This window comes from Ovis aries, chromosome 11 (assembly GCF_016772045.2).
Source record: "Ovis aries strain OAR_USU_Benz2616 breed Rambouillet chromosome 11, ARS-UI_Ramb_v3.0, whole genome shotgun sequence".
Lineage (NCBI taxonomy): Eukaryota > Metazoa > Chordata > Mammalia > Artiodactyla > Bovidae > Ovis > Ovis aries.
The window spans coordinates 18,650,980-18,665,784 of record NC_056064.1 but is presented as its reverse complement, the minus strand read 5'-3'; the positions used below and the strand labels follow the sequence as shown (position 1 = coordinate 18,665,784).

General features: G+C 42.8%; 1 long non-coding RNA gene across 1 annotated transcript; it reads right to left on the bottom strand.

Moving 5' to 3' along the window:
• Positions 1–8,518: 8,518 nt before the first annotated feature.
• Positions 8,519–14,161, bottom strand: LOC132657313 (uncharacterized). Its single transcript, XR_009595299.1, has 2 exons — positions 13,808–14,161; positions 8,519–9,645 (listed from the first exon to the last, which is right to left on the bottom strand). It is a non-coding gene; the product is annotated as an uncharacterized LOC132657313 (long non-coding RNA).
• Positions 14,162–14,805: the final 644 nt, after the last annotated feature.

Sequence of the window (14,805 nt, the reverse complement as noted above, 5' to 3'; positions counted from 1 at the left end):
ACAGGATGTGAAAGTTGGACCATGAAGAAGGCTGAGTGCTGAAGAATTGATGCTTTCAAACTGTGGTGCTGGAAAAGACTCTTGAGAGTCCCTTGGACAGCAAGGAGGTCAAACCAATTAATTATAAAGGAAATCAGCACTGAATACTCATTGGAAGGACTGATGCTGAAGTTGAAGCTCCAATACTTTTTCCACCTGATGCAAAGAGTTGACTCTTTGGGAAAGACCCTGATGCTGGAAAGGATCAGGCCAGGGACTGAACTGGTGTCCCTTGTATTGCAAGGTGGATTCTTAACCACTGGACCACCAGGAAACCCTATTTGTAGACTTCTTAATGATGGCCATTCTGACTGTTGTGAGGTGGTGACTTACTGTTGTTTTGACTTGCATTTCTCTAATAATTAGTGGTGTTGAGCATTTTTTTTTCAAGTTCTTGTTGACCATCTCTATATTTTCTTTGGAAAAAAATATCTGTTTACATCTTCTGCACGTTTTCTGGTTGGGTTGTTTGGGTTTTTGTTGTTGAGTTGTATGAGCTCTTTATCTATTTTGGAAATTAAGCCCTTGTTGTTAGTTTCATTTGAAAATATTTTATCCCAGTCGGGAGGTTGTCTTCTCATTTTGTTTATGGTTTTCTTTATTGTACAAAAGCTTGTACGTTTAATTAGGTCCCATTTGTTAATTTTTGCTTTCATTCCTACTACTTTGGGAGACTGACCTAAAAAAAGAACTGGTACGACTAAAGTCAGAGAATGTTTTGCTTATGCTCTATTCTAGGAGTTTTATGATGTCCTGTCTTATATTTGTTGTTTCTTTCTTTTTTTTTAAATGTGCACCATTTTTTAAAAAGTCTTTGTTGAATTTGTTACAATGTTGCTTGTTTTATGTTTTGTTTTGTTTTGTTGGCCCTGAGGCATGTGGGATCTTCGTTCCTCCACCTGGAATCAAATCTGCACCCCTGTATTGGAAGGCAAAGCTTTAACCACTGGACCGCTAGGAAAGTCCATAGATTTAAGTCTTGGAGCCATTTCGAGTTTATTTTTGTATATGGTAAGATGGCATGTTCTAATTTCACAGATTTACATGCGGCTGTCCAGCTTTCCCAGCACCACTTGCTGAAGAGACTGTCTTTTTTTTTTTTCATTGTAAACAAACTAGATCTTAATGGTGAAAGTCATACTAGTTTTGTTTTACCCACAAAAACTACTAATTTATGTATTTATCATGAAGGAAGTTTCCATTCTGTTCTTCAAAGACTTAATAAAATCATCTAAAATGGACAAGACATATGTTCACAAAGGCTTTTCAAAAGAGTGGCATGACATCCCCTTCCGATGCTTTTTTGTTGTTTGCTTTTTGTGGTTTCACTGGGCCTTCTCCACAGTAAGGAGCCAAAGTGACTGTGTGTGTGTAATTAACACTTCACAAGCATGTGCTCAGCACATTTCTTCAAGAGGAAACAAGTCTTCGTCAATGAGAAGTATGATGCCTCCCCAAGTTATTGAAGGCAGCCCCGTCTGTCTTTTGTTGCAATGAGAGAGGGGAAGTGTGGTCCTTTCCCATTACGATATTAGACCAGAAGTCACAGTGGGGTGCTCTTGAGAAAGAGCGTGGCGGACAGGATTCTGGAGTTTTGAAACTCTTGAGCCAGAGCAGTGTTGCCTTGATCAGCTTTATGATTTATCTGCTCCCTTCAGGAAGACTTTGCTTTTTGTTTTCATTTACTTATTTACTTGGCCTTGCCAGGTCTTAGTTGTGGTACGTGGGTCTTTTAGCTGTGGCATACAGGATCTTTTTAGTTGTGGCATGCGGGGTCTTGAACTGTGGCACTCGATCCCTTAGTCGTGGCATGTGGGCTCTAGTTCTCTGACCAGGGATCAACTCTGGGTCCCCTGCATTGGGAGCTCGAAGTCTTAGCCCCTGGAACACCAGCGAAGTCCCAGGAAGATTTGGTTTACACAAAATTGTTTTATTTTGTGGCCGAAAAATATTTGAGGAACACACATATAATCTCATTTCCTAATTTTACATAGGAAACTGAGGCTCCTGGAAGTGAAGCAGAGCCAAAAATAGTACCTGAGGATCTGTATTGGTCAGGGGTCATGAATGCCCATTACAGAAGCCAGTTCTGGATATCTTAAGCAATAAGGGGCTGTCAGAGTTCATGGGAGTCTGATAGTTAAGACTTGCAAATATCAGCAACCGAGAGCCCTCAGGAGGGCCAAGAAGCTGGACAGAGTTCATAGAAAGTCCAGAAATTGTCTTATAAGCAGAGGAAACTGTTCAAAATATTGATTCCTCTCTTCCTTGGCTGCAATGGATGGTGCCAACCTTTCTTTCTTAGTATCATGTCATTTGCTCAAGGTTCAAAGTCCCCTGAGAAAGTACCTGGCTGGCTGAGCCGAAGTCACACCCTTCTGCTACTGCTGAACTGGAGCCAGGAGAGGCAGGTCCGGCCCATTGAGCTACCATAGGAGAGCATCAGCACAATTACCCACGCACAATCAGGGAGGAACAATGCCCCAGAAGGAAATTTTGGATACCGTTTAGTGGGAATGGATGTGGGTGGCCTGTGGGGCAACCACAGGGAGCTTGGTGGCATACAGGGGATTCTGACCACATGGATAAATTGCCCCAAACAGGAAGTGTCACAGCAGGTAGGAAAGGATCCTTGCTGATGTTTAACCTGACTCTGACCTTTCCCAGGGTGAGCCTCTTTCCTGCTGTGACATCCTTGGTACGGTTGGAAAAACCCCTGGTGGTATTCTCTGTACATACCACCAACTCATCACCGAGATGAAACTAGTTATTTAATAATCCTATACCTATTGCTGAACAATGGCTCTTTTACAATATTATTTCTTAAAATGTAGATCTGTGTCCAAGGTTGGGGTAAAGAGCTGGTCGGGTCTTTAGGGACATAATAATGGTTTATCAGTCAGGGTTCTCCTATATACAAAACCAATAGGATATTTATCAGTTCAGTTCAGTTGCTCAGTCGTGTCCGACTCTTTGAGACCCCGTGAATCGCGGCGTGCCAGGCCTCCCTGTCCATCACCAACTCCCGGAGTTCACTCAAACTCATGTCCATTGAGTCGCTGATGCCATCCAGCCATCTCATCCTCTGTTGTCCCCTTCTCCTCCTGCCCCCAATCCCTCCCCAGCATCAGAGTCTTTTCCAATGAGTCAACTCTTCGCATGAGGTGGCCAAAGTATTGGAGTTTCAGCTTTAGCATCAGTCCTCCCAACGAACACCCAGGACTGATCTCCTTTATACAGGCAAACCTCAGAGATATCTAGGATTCGGCTCTAGACCACAAAAGAAAGTGACTATTGCAATAAACCAAGTCACATGAACTTTCTGGTTTCCCAGTGCATAGAAAATTTATGTTTATACTGTGCTGTAGTCTATTAAGTACGAAGCAGCACAATGTCTTTTAAAAAGTAACATAGAGACCTTAATTAAAAAATACTTTACTTCTGGGATTTCCCTGACAGTCCAGTAGTTAAGACTCCGAGCTTCCACAGCAGGTTGGTCCCTGGCTGGATCCTGCATGCTGCTTGGCACTGCCAGAAAAGAAAAGAAAACCCCAAAACAAACAACAACAAAAACTTTACTGCCCCAAAATGCTAACCGAATCTGAGCCTTCAGCAAGCCATAATTTTTGTTTTGTTTTTTTTATTGACATATAGTTGATTTACAACGTTTCAAGTATATAGCAGGTGATTCAGTTATATATACATATTCCAGTGAATCACAATCTTTTTGCTGGTGGAGGGTCTTCCCATCTTCGCCCACATAGCTGTGTGCTTCCAGAAGAACAGACATCAGGCTCAGCACCAGGTGTTGGCCTGCTTGCCCTAAGAGGACTTTTATCCCCCCTACTGTTGATTGGTTCAATAACTCAATCAATTAGGACACACAAATTCCCTGGACAAGGGATGGGCTCACAAAAATGTTGGTAACCAGATGGAGCTGATATGGTGTAAAGAGAAGTTGGCTGGAAGCTTCTGAAAATGCAGCATCCTCCTGCTGGAGAGATATCTGCCAGAAGAGGCCATCTGTCTTCCTCTGGATGTGGTCAGATGAGGCTCCGAATTGTGGTAGCCCTCCTGCTATCAGCTAAGACAAATCCATCTCAGGCGAAGTCCAAGAACCAAAGCTGAAGCCCTGATTGTATTGCATCTGACCACCTACTACGGATGGACTTCTCCAGTTAAGGGACCCAATACATCCTCTTTCTTTTTTAAGCCAGTTTGAGTCGGGTTTGGGTTACTTGTAACAAACAGAATCCTAACAGATGCGTTATAAAGGATGCCTTTGAAATGCACTTGGTGGTAGGCTAACTGACAGAATCCCTCTCCTGTCCTGCTGCGGAGGGTGAGGACGGGCAGTCACAGCCAGCAGGAAGGCTGCACAGCAGGGCTTTCTCTCCGAGCAGACAGCTGCACCAGGCAGTACCTGCATCCAGTGGGGCTTGCCCCCAAACCAAGCAAACTGGGAGATGTCACTGTATCTACAAAAACATGTTTCAAATCCAAAGAAGAGGACTGCCATGGAGAGTCAGGAGGAATCCTCCAATATGAAGTAAATTTATGCAGCATTTTAGAAAATGTATGAAGTGGATGTTATTGTTTAATCTGCTCAGGATCTCTCCCCCACCTTTTGACAGACCTGTGTCCATTTGGACCTGCCTGTGTCTGGGAATGAGACCCAGCCTAGACCAATAAGCCTAACCCTGAAATGATTCCTGAAGCCAGAAGAGAGGAATTCTATTACCTCTTGGGTTACAGAGCTGAAAAGGGATGAACTTAGTGTTACTAATATTTGTGCAGGCAGAAATCCAACTGCAGTAGGAGAAAATGAAGCCAGTAAGGAGAGAAAGAGAGAAGGAGAGAAGGAGAGAAAGAGAGAGGAGGGCCTGGCAGCATGAAGCTGACATCCTGGTTTCAGTCCCTCTCTGAGGTCCCCAGAGACATCCTAGTTTCTGAGATTCTGTCTCCAATGTCTTTCCAAGATCCTCATTTGCCTCAAGCCACATCCAGCTGGGTGTCTCTTTCTTGCATGTGAAAGGGCCCTGGCTTGCAGAGCTTCTGCTTCACGTCCTCATCCAGCCAAACTGAAGGGAACATTGGCCAATACAGAGCAAGAAGTCATAAGGAGGGATCCCTCTGAGATCAGGAAATACTTTTGTGGAGAAGGAAACAACAAACGTCAAATGAAAAACCTCTTGGAGGCAGAGCTGCCAAAAATTAATTTAGTGAAGACAAACTTAAGAAGTTCACTTCGAACTCAGGATATATATGAAAACTACAAAACCAAGAGTGATGGGAGGACTTATTCAGGAGGTCTAAGATAGATATACAGGCTAGTGGTGGTTTATTCAAACTCCCTGGAGTCAGATGCACTTCTGGAGTCAGAATTTGGGTGATTTTAGAGAGATGAGGTAGTGTATACACTGATATTACATACACCCCCATGGGGTCTAGGTCAAAAATACTACATTTCCTCAGTAAAACATTGAAAGAAATAAATAAGGATGATAAATAGTTTCATATCATGTCAGGTCAGGATTTACTGCCAAAGGAGTGTTGCCAGCCCAAGAGAAAACTTTTCGTTTTCAGAGAATTTTAAGATTTTGGAATTGTGGCTATAGGGAACTGTAATAGGAATCTCAGAAAAAGAGCACAGAACTGATAAAATAGGAGAAACATTAAAAAAATCATGGTAGGGGGAACAGTCAAGAGCTGAAGACAGTAAACCTGAAGCTGAAAAGGTCAGAGTGAGAAATAAAATTAATTTAAACCAGGCAATGCACTCTTGTTCACAGTTTTAATTTGAAAGATAAAGACATCTATAAGAATATAGATAATTCTGATAAATAATTTATTGCATTGATTTAATGTCCCTATACCAAATTTTTTATCCTATACACACTAAATATCATTTGTTTCAAAGCACATATATTCTATTTATACAAACGATCATTTACTGGGCTGCAAGGAAAAGCTCAGTTATTTCTGAAAAATAACCTGACCAAGGTCACCCAGCTGGAAGGTAACAGGGGTGGGAATTCAATCCAGGGTTCCATTCTTCACTTCTCCAAATATTTTAATATTCTCTGAGGACATCAAGTAGGCAGTAATTAATTTCCAGGTACTGATCACAGAGATAAGTATTGAACTTGGGGATAGACTACCACTGGACAAATGTCGAGAACCATTTAAATATTCATTAAATGTTAGTTGGTTAAATAAATCAATGAATGTGCTAATAAAAACATGAAACCAAGTAATTTTGTATTTTACATGAGATGTACTGAAAAGCACCACTCGTTTTTAGAACACGTTTGTGACACGGTTGGGGAAGGCAACTCTTTCTTTATAAAGCAAATGATGTAGCCATGCTGCTATTAGGCACCATTAGAGGAAGCATTAAGACAAGGATGTCCATGCGGCCGAATTGCAGTAAAACTTCCCTGGGGTGACTGGGATCAACAGGAGATGGGGCCTCAAGAGCCTTAATGGGCTTCACTGACTCTCCCTCTAAACTTTTTAAGCATCTCTCATGGTGACCAACCCTGGAGTAATGCACATTTAATTCAGCTGCTAATGCAGGAAAATCAATAGTTCTGCACCACAGATAGTTTATTACACGTAATCTGAAGTTTAACACATAAATAAATGATGTACCCAAACCATGGCATTTAAAGAGGACAATCTGGGGCTCTTCTTTTCCCACGAATCAAAATATTTCTTCCATCTTGCTAAATATTTCACATTTAAAATAATGTAAATATTTTCTTAAAAATCTAGGCTGGAATCATTTAGAAAAAATTTCCCTTTAAAATAATCATTATGATGGCTTTTATTTGAATAATGCTTTACTAGATGATTCCATATGCATGGGTGTGTGCTCAGTTGCTTTGGACTCTTTGTGACCCTATGGACAGTAATGCACCAGGCTCCTCTGTCCACAGTATTCTCCAGGCAAGAATACTGGAGTGGGTTGCCATACCCTACTCCAGGGGATCTTCCCGACCTGGGGATTGAACGTGTGTCTCCTGTATTGCAGGCAGATTCTTTACCCCCTGAGCCACCCGGGAAGACTTTGTTTTCATATACCTCACCGCATTCTGAGAATCCTCCTCAAATCTTTGTGAGTTAGGTGGACAAGTAAACCCATTTAGCAGATAAAGAAACTTGAGAGGTGAGGAGAAAAGTCCAATTCTAAGAGCTGAGAGTTTAGGACTTCCCTGGTTGTCCAGTGGTTAAAAATCCACCTTCCAATACGGTGGATGCAGGTTTGATCTGTGATCTGGGAACTAAGATCTCACATACCCCAGAGCAACTGAGCCCAAGTACCACAACTTCTGAGCCCATGCATGCCACAACTAGAGAGTCTGCGCACCACAATGAAAGATGACACAGTGAAGATCTCGAGTGCCACCGTGCTAAATAAATAAAATTTTAGGAGTCTAATATCTAGTCAGGGGTATTTTGAGCACCAAAAGAGACTTGGTCTTATTTGGAGCTGGCAGAGCTGGAAGCAGTTTTACCTTGAATTGTGTTTACCGCTGGGATTTGCACGTCTGCACTTGGTAAATTAGGCTCACCAGAGTCGTAGTTTCCTTGAAGCTTGTTTTGTAGGTTTTTGGAGACCTCAGGAAGTGAGAGTTGAGTTAATCATACCCCTTAATTCACAGCACATCATCATCAGCTTCTTGGTCAAGGAATTGCTCTTATTTTGTTCAATTATAGTTTTCCTTTTAGGTTGCATTCCCTATTCCATTTATATAGAGTTCAAAACAGGCAAAACTCTTCTCTAGTTACCAGGCTTGGGAAAGCCCCTAAGGTGTTCCTGTGGTGCTGGTAATGCTTCAGTTTTTTTTTAACTGTGTTGTGGTTATACAGAGTTACTCACTTTGCAAAAAGTCATTGTGTTGTGTACTTACGACTGGTGTGGTTTCATAGATACATATACATATATGTATTTCACTTCAATAAAATTTTCATTTAAAAAATCTTGCTGGAATTCTTAATGGAGTTACATAAATTTATAGATTAATTTGGGAGAGAACTGACATCTTAGAATGACTAAGTCATCTCATCCATGGCCCGGTTGCTAAAACTTTATTAGGAGGGATATTTGTCATTAGGCATATAGGTCTGTAGTTTTTTCTCTTCATTGTTGCTGTTTTTCTTGCAGTGTCTGAATTCAATATCAGGGTAATGCTGGCCTCAAGGAGAGGGAGGGGGAGTATTCACTCCTTTTCATATTTCTGAAAGAGTTTGTCAAGAATTTGCATCATATCTTCCTTAAACATGGGACAATTCCCCAGTGAAGCTATCTGGGTCTGAAGTTTTCTCCATGCGGTGATTTTTTTTTTTTAAACATGTTTTAATTTTATTTCTCTCCCAAGCAAATAGGAGAATAACCTAATAGGAGAATATCCTCCTAGCCTACAACACAGTCCCCCACTTTGCCCCGAGAGTGCTGGAGGTTTCATGCAGTCACTTGTGTCTCTTTTCTTTTTCTAATTTATTTATTTTTTAATTGAAGGATAATTGCTTTACAGAATTGTATTGGCTTCTGCCAAACACCACCATGAATCAGCCATCGGTATACATATGTCCCCTCCCTCTTGAACCTCCCTCCCACCTCCCTCCCCATCCCACCCAGCCAAGTCATTTTTAACTTCAGATTCTATTTCTTTAACAGATATAAGGCTATTCTGGTTATCTGTTTCCTCTTGAGTGAGCTTTGGTGATTTGTATCTTTCAAGAAATTTGTCCAGGGAGTTCCCAGGTGGCCTAGCAGTTAGGATCCGGGCTTTCATTTCTTTAGCCTGGGTTCAATCTCTGGTAGGGGAAGTGAGATCTCCAGAAGCTGTGCAGCAGGACCAAAAAGAAAGAAAAAGGAATCTGTCCATTTCATCTAAGTTGTCATCTTCATTGGCATAAAGATGAATAATCTTACTATCTATTTATTATCTTATTATCTACTTGTCTAAACAATCTGTAGAAATGTCAACTCTCTCATCTCTATTTTGATGACTTCCATCTTCTATTTCTTGCTGAGTATTGGGCTAAAGATTTTTCAATTTTATCAATCTTCTCAGAGAACCAGCTTTTGGTTTCATTAATTTTTTCTATTGTCTTTCTTTTTTATAGTTTATTGGGTTTCACTCTGTCTTTATTCTTTCCTTTCTTCTGATTACTTTGGGTTTAATTTGCTCTTCTTTTTCTGTACTCTTAAGGTGGGAGGCCAAGATCATTGACCTGAGACAACTAGATTAATGGAATAGAATGGAATCCAAAAACAGACCTGTACATACATGCACAACTGATTTTTTAAAATAAAAGTGAAAAGAAAAGGAGAGTCTTTTCAACAAATGGTACTAGGACGGTTTAGATAGCCATATGCAAACAAAAGAAGGTACTTCCCCGGTGACTCAGCAGTAGGGAATCCACCTGTAATACAGGAAACGCAGGTTCGATCCCTGGGTTGGGAAGACCCCCTGGAGGAGGGCGGGGCAGCCGACTCCAGTATTCTTGCCTGGAGAATCCCATGGACAGAGGAGCCTGGCGGGCTACAGTCCATAGCGTCACAAAGAGTTGGGACACAACTGAACATGCACGTATCTGAGAAAAAAGAAGAGAGAGAATTTTGACTTCTATCTCACAACATATACAAAATGAACTCAAATGTATCATAGACTTACTGTAAAACTTTAAACACTAACATTTTTAGAAGAAACCATAGGAGAAAGCATTTGTGATCTTGTAGTAGGCAAAGATTTCCTAGTTGCTGTTTGAAAAAGTTGTACATTCTTTCTTTTTTTATTCTTCTGGGGTTTACTTCTCACACATTACTGTGTATATTCACCTTCATTTAACTTCTTAAGCTTATCCATACCTATTTCTTTTCTCCCAAAGAAATGTGTACCAGACACTTTTCACTAGCTCTGGTCTTTTTTTTTTTCCTACTCTTGGTATTGTCTGGAGCTTGAGTAATGATTTATTATATTCTTTTTCTTTTTTGGCCATCAATTATTTAGCTAGCAAAGAACTTGACTACTTTTATTTCCATGCCATATATTTCAAAACATTCTCTGGCTTAATTTTTCTCTTTGCTGGAGAACTGCCTCCAGCAATGTCTTCAGAGGAGGTCTTTGTGTGGGAAACTTTCTGAGGGTCTCCTAGAGCACCTGATACTATCTTCAATTCATTCCTTCATTCCTCTGGCCCTTTGCTGGTGGGTCAGTGGTAAAGAATCCCCTTGACAATGTGGGAAACATGGGTTTGGTCCTTGATCCGGGAAGACCCTGCATACCACAGAGCAACTAAACCCATGCTATTGAGACTGTTCCCTAGAGTCTGTGCTCCATAACTAGAGAAACCACTGCAATAAGCCCAAGTACTGCAACTAGAGAGTGGCCGCTGCTTGTCGCAACTAGAGAAAAGCCCAGGTAACTTAACCAGATGTAAAATTCCAGGGTCAAAGTTCCTTTCTTTCCACATTTCAGAAACATCTCTCTAGTGTCCTCTTGCATCCTACTGAGGATTTTGACATCAGCCTACAATTGTCCCAGTAGAGATTATCTTCTTTCCTCTCTGGAGTTCTCCATGAACAAAAAACCATGAGCTTTGTTCATGACTTCATGTTTAACGCCTAGATCAGTGCCCAGCCCAGTCCTTCAAGTCAGCATTTGCTGGATGAATGAATTTATACATACTATTCTGCCTCCAGGATTAGTATTATTGGCAGTTGTGTGCTTACACTGGGGAGCAAGGGAGGCAGTTGTGATTTGACAAGAAACTGCATTTGGACTTCCCTGGTGGTCCAGCAGTTAAGACTCTGTGCTTAACCAATGCAGGGGGCCCCAGTTTTGATCCCTGTTCAGGGAACTAGATTCCCTAAGACCCAATACAGCCAAATAAATTTAGAGAAAGAAAAGAAAGCCACTTAGAAGCCTCAACTAGTCTTCTGATGCTTATAATTACGAATTGAAAGTGCGGCCTCCTGGTTCAATTTCAATGTTCAAGAAGTAGAGGACAAGAATTAATGGAAAAGAAATTTTCTCCCCCTTCTCCCTCCTGCACAGGGATTTATCATTCCAGCAACTCCTTCCCTATGTTCCTTCTCTGTTATTCTTTGTATCTGTATCAAGAACGTTGTCTCTGACCAAAGTGGAGAGTGAGTAGGAGCTGGGGACATGGACAAAGGAGGTGAGAAATTAGGCTGGCAGTTAGAGAATCTGAAGGAGGATTTCTGTAAAAATCCTCGTGTTCCCAATTTATATTCCTAAAACTCTACCCTGGCATTAGGTGTCTCCTATTTCCTTCCAGCTGGAATGTACCTTCTTCTCAGCCTATTCAACATCTACTTGCCTACAGCTCAGACGTTACCTCCACATGCCTGAGACAAAGATTAGGAACTCATCTACACATTATATTTGAGTCCCTATCTGCTTGGTAATAAAGACATGTTTCATCTCAGCCAAGTAATAGCATGTAATATTTGCAAGAGACCTCAGGGAAGGCATGATCTGCCCCCCAACTAGGGCTGGCAGTTTCTCAGCCCTGCATAGTAGAATCAAACCCCAGACCAGTTAGATCCAAAACCCTGGAGGCTGGGTTTAGGCACAGAAACCTGTGAAAGCTTCCTAGCTGAGTTTATGTGCAGCCAGGACTGAGTGTCACTGCTCCAGCATCCTGACTAGCGGATACCCAGGAGGCACCATAGTGCAGCAGAATATAGCACAAAACGTAATGACTTGGGTTTTCGCGTTCAAACCACACCAAGCTCAGAGACTTTCTGGGTGTGTGATAAGAGACAAATCAATATCTCTGTGTTTCAGTTTCCATATATATAAAGTAGGAATTTGAAAATACACCATCAGATCTAACTTCAGAATATACTTGGGCATCCAGACTTCCATTAAGTACATTTTTAAATGCATAGGAAATTGCTTATTGCTGCTGCTGCTAAGTCGCTTCAGTCATGTCCGACTCTGCATGACCCCATAGATGGCAGCCCACCAGGCTCCTCCGTCCATGGGATTTTCCAGGCAAGAGTGGGTTGCCATTGCCTTCTCCAGTTGTTTACACAATCGCTTATAGAATTTACAATCTGGGACTTTCCTGGTGGTCCAGTGGTTACGAATCTGCCTGCCAAAGCAGGGGACATGGGTTCAATCCGTGGTCCAGGAAGATCCCACATGCCTCAGGGACACTAAGCCCTTGAGCCACAGCTACTGAGCCTGTAGCTCTAGAGCTGGTGAGCCGCAACAGGTGAGGCAGGCACAATGAGAGGCCCACCCACTGAAATAAGAGAAATAAGCTGGCACACAGCAGCAAAGACTCAGTGCAGCCAAAAATAAACAAATCTTAAAAAATAACTTACAGTCTTTCTACCTACCTATACATATATTGCTCTGTGAGCAAGAGGAAAGTAATTTGAAAGCCAACATTTAAAAAAATAAACACAATAAAATGGAGATAGTAAAAAAATGCCATCCTCTTAAGGTGAGGGATCCAGGAGGGAACCAGAAAAAAAAGAACTCAGCAGGATGCTGGTACATCGCTAGTACGCAGTGTGATAGCTGGCCTTCAAGATGACCCCAAGGATTCCCAGCACCTTGTACTCATGTCTCTGGGAGGTCTCTTCCCGCAGTGAAATCATAGGAGTAACAGACTGCGACTTCTGACGCTAGGTCCGGAAAAACATTGCCCCTTCCTCTGTTTCTCAGATCACTTGCTGTGGTGAAAGATAGTTGGGAGAGGCCCACAGTGGGGGACCCGAGGCCTCCTGCTAGCAACCAGGTGAGGAGCCATCTCAAAGCAATCTGCCAGCCCCAATTAAGCCTTCAGACGACTGCAGCCCCACCTAGGATCCTGACCACAGCCTCAGGAGAGATCCCACGCCAGAATCACTCTCCTGTGCCTCTTCTCAATTCCTGACTCATATAAACTGTGTAAGTTAATAAATATTTATTGTTTTAGGCCGCTATGTTTTGGAGTAACTTGTTTTGCAGCAATAGATGAGCGAAACACCCAGCAAATCTATTGTCATTATTATTATAAAACGCTTCCTAATTTTGAGTTGAAATCCATTCTCTCATAATCTCCCCCCTCTCTTCCAGTTCCGTTTTTTTTTTTTTTTTTCAAGCCACAGAGAGAGAATACCATCTTTCTTCCGCATGGTCAAAATGCTCAGTGACTGTTTTCAGGCCTACCACGTAATTAATCAGAACTTAGCTGAAGAACAGCCCCCATGCCAGGCTCTAGGGTTGCAAAGAGGAGTAGGCTGGGGACTCCACGCAGCCAACATCCCTCCTTGTGCATGAAGAAAACTGACTTCCAAATGCAGGGGGGGAGGTCCCAGTGGAGGCATGGCTGGTTCTACTTCGAGAGATGAGGGAAGACTTCTCAGAAGAAGCATCGGGAGCTGATGCCTAAACGATAAATAGGAGTTCACCTGGGAGAAGAAGGGGAAAGCTGGGACTTTGCTGGCAGTGCAGTGGTTTAAACTTTGTGCCTCCAAGGCGGGCGGGGGCGGGGGGTGCAGGTTTGATTTCTGATCAGGGAACTAAGATCCCACATGTCTCAGGGTGTAGCCAAAAAAAAAACAGGAAAAGGCCTTCCAAGCTGAAGTTACAGGCAACAGTCCCCCACTACCCCCATCCCTTCATGCCCTCATCCCCTCTTGTCCTGTGGGTGCAGTTCCTGCACCCTCCACCACCCCTCCTCCCACAACCAGCAATCTTAGCAATTCCATTCAGGACACACCCTTTCCTCTCACCGGTGGGACATCCAGACAGAGCCAAGCCTCCTCCAGGGTGGTCTGGCCAGCATGCGGTCCATTCAGCCATTCCCTTTCTTTTTCTGGAAGTTCCACTGGGGCCAGAACTGCCTGAGGTTTTCCTGGCTCCCACATCCTCCAGCTGACTCACGACAGGCCTGCGGGGGTCTGGAAGACTCAGTCCCCTTTTCACACGTGCTCCTGTGCAAGCGCGTCTCACTCAACTTTGTCCTTCCGCTGTTGTTTTGTTTTTACAACTTTTCCTGGGTATTTTGGAGTTTGATCATTTGATCTACACAAACTGCTAATCTCAGCTCCTCCTAGTTGGCAGGGGTCACGGGGAAGCAAACTGGACCACAAAAGCTCACTTCAGAATACACCCTGGAAACAGAAACCCTCTGTCATTCTAAGGCCGTTGTGGTTAGGGGTGATTCAGGCTGACTGCTGCTCCAACCAGCCTTCAAAGATCTCACCGGATAAGAGGCTGTCTCGGATTCGAGAATGCCTTCAATGAGGGAAAAGTCCAAGAGGCAGGCTGTGAGCCGTGATGCTTTGCAGACGGAAGGAAATTGGAAGGGGATGTTTGTCTAGTTCCCCACTTTTCCCACCTTCCCCAGTCAGGGAGAATTGGGCCATTGTCTAGGTAGAACGTTTGGCTTGTTTATATCTTCTTAGGCCCAGTTTGGTACAAGGTTTTCACTCAGTTTTTCTTCTACCCAAAAATGACCACAGGAAGGGGCTGACCTTCCTTTGACAAGCGTCCAATCCATGTTCTCCTTCTCTGTTTCTCTGCCTTTTCTATCACCAGCTTCTAACAGAAAATAAGAGCAAGCTACCCCTTTGCTCCCATCAAGGCAGCATTTAGTCATTCATTCAACTAGTGTTTACTGAGTACCTACTATGTGTCAGGCATTGTTCTCAGTTCAGTTCAGTTCAGTCGCTCAGTCATGTCTGACTCTTTGTGACCCCGTGAATCACAGCACGCCAGGCCTCCCTGT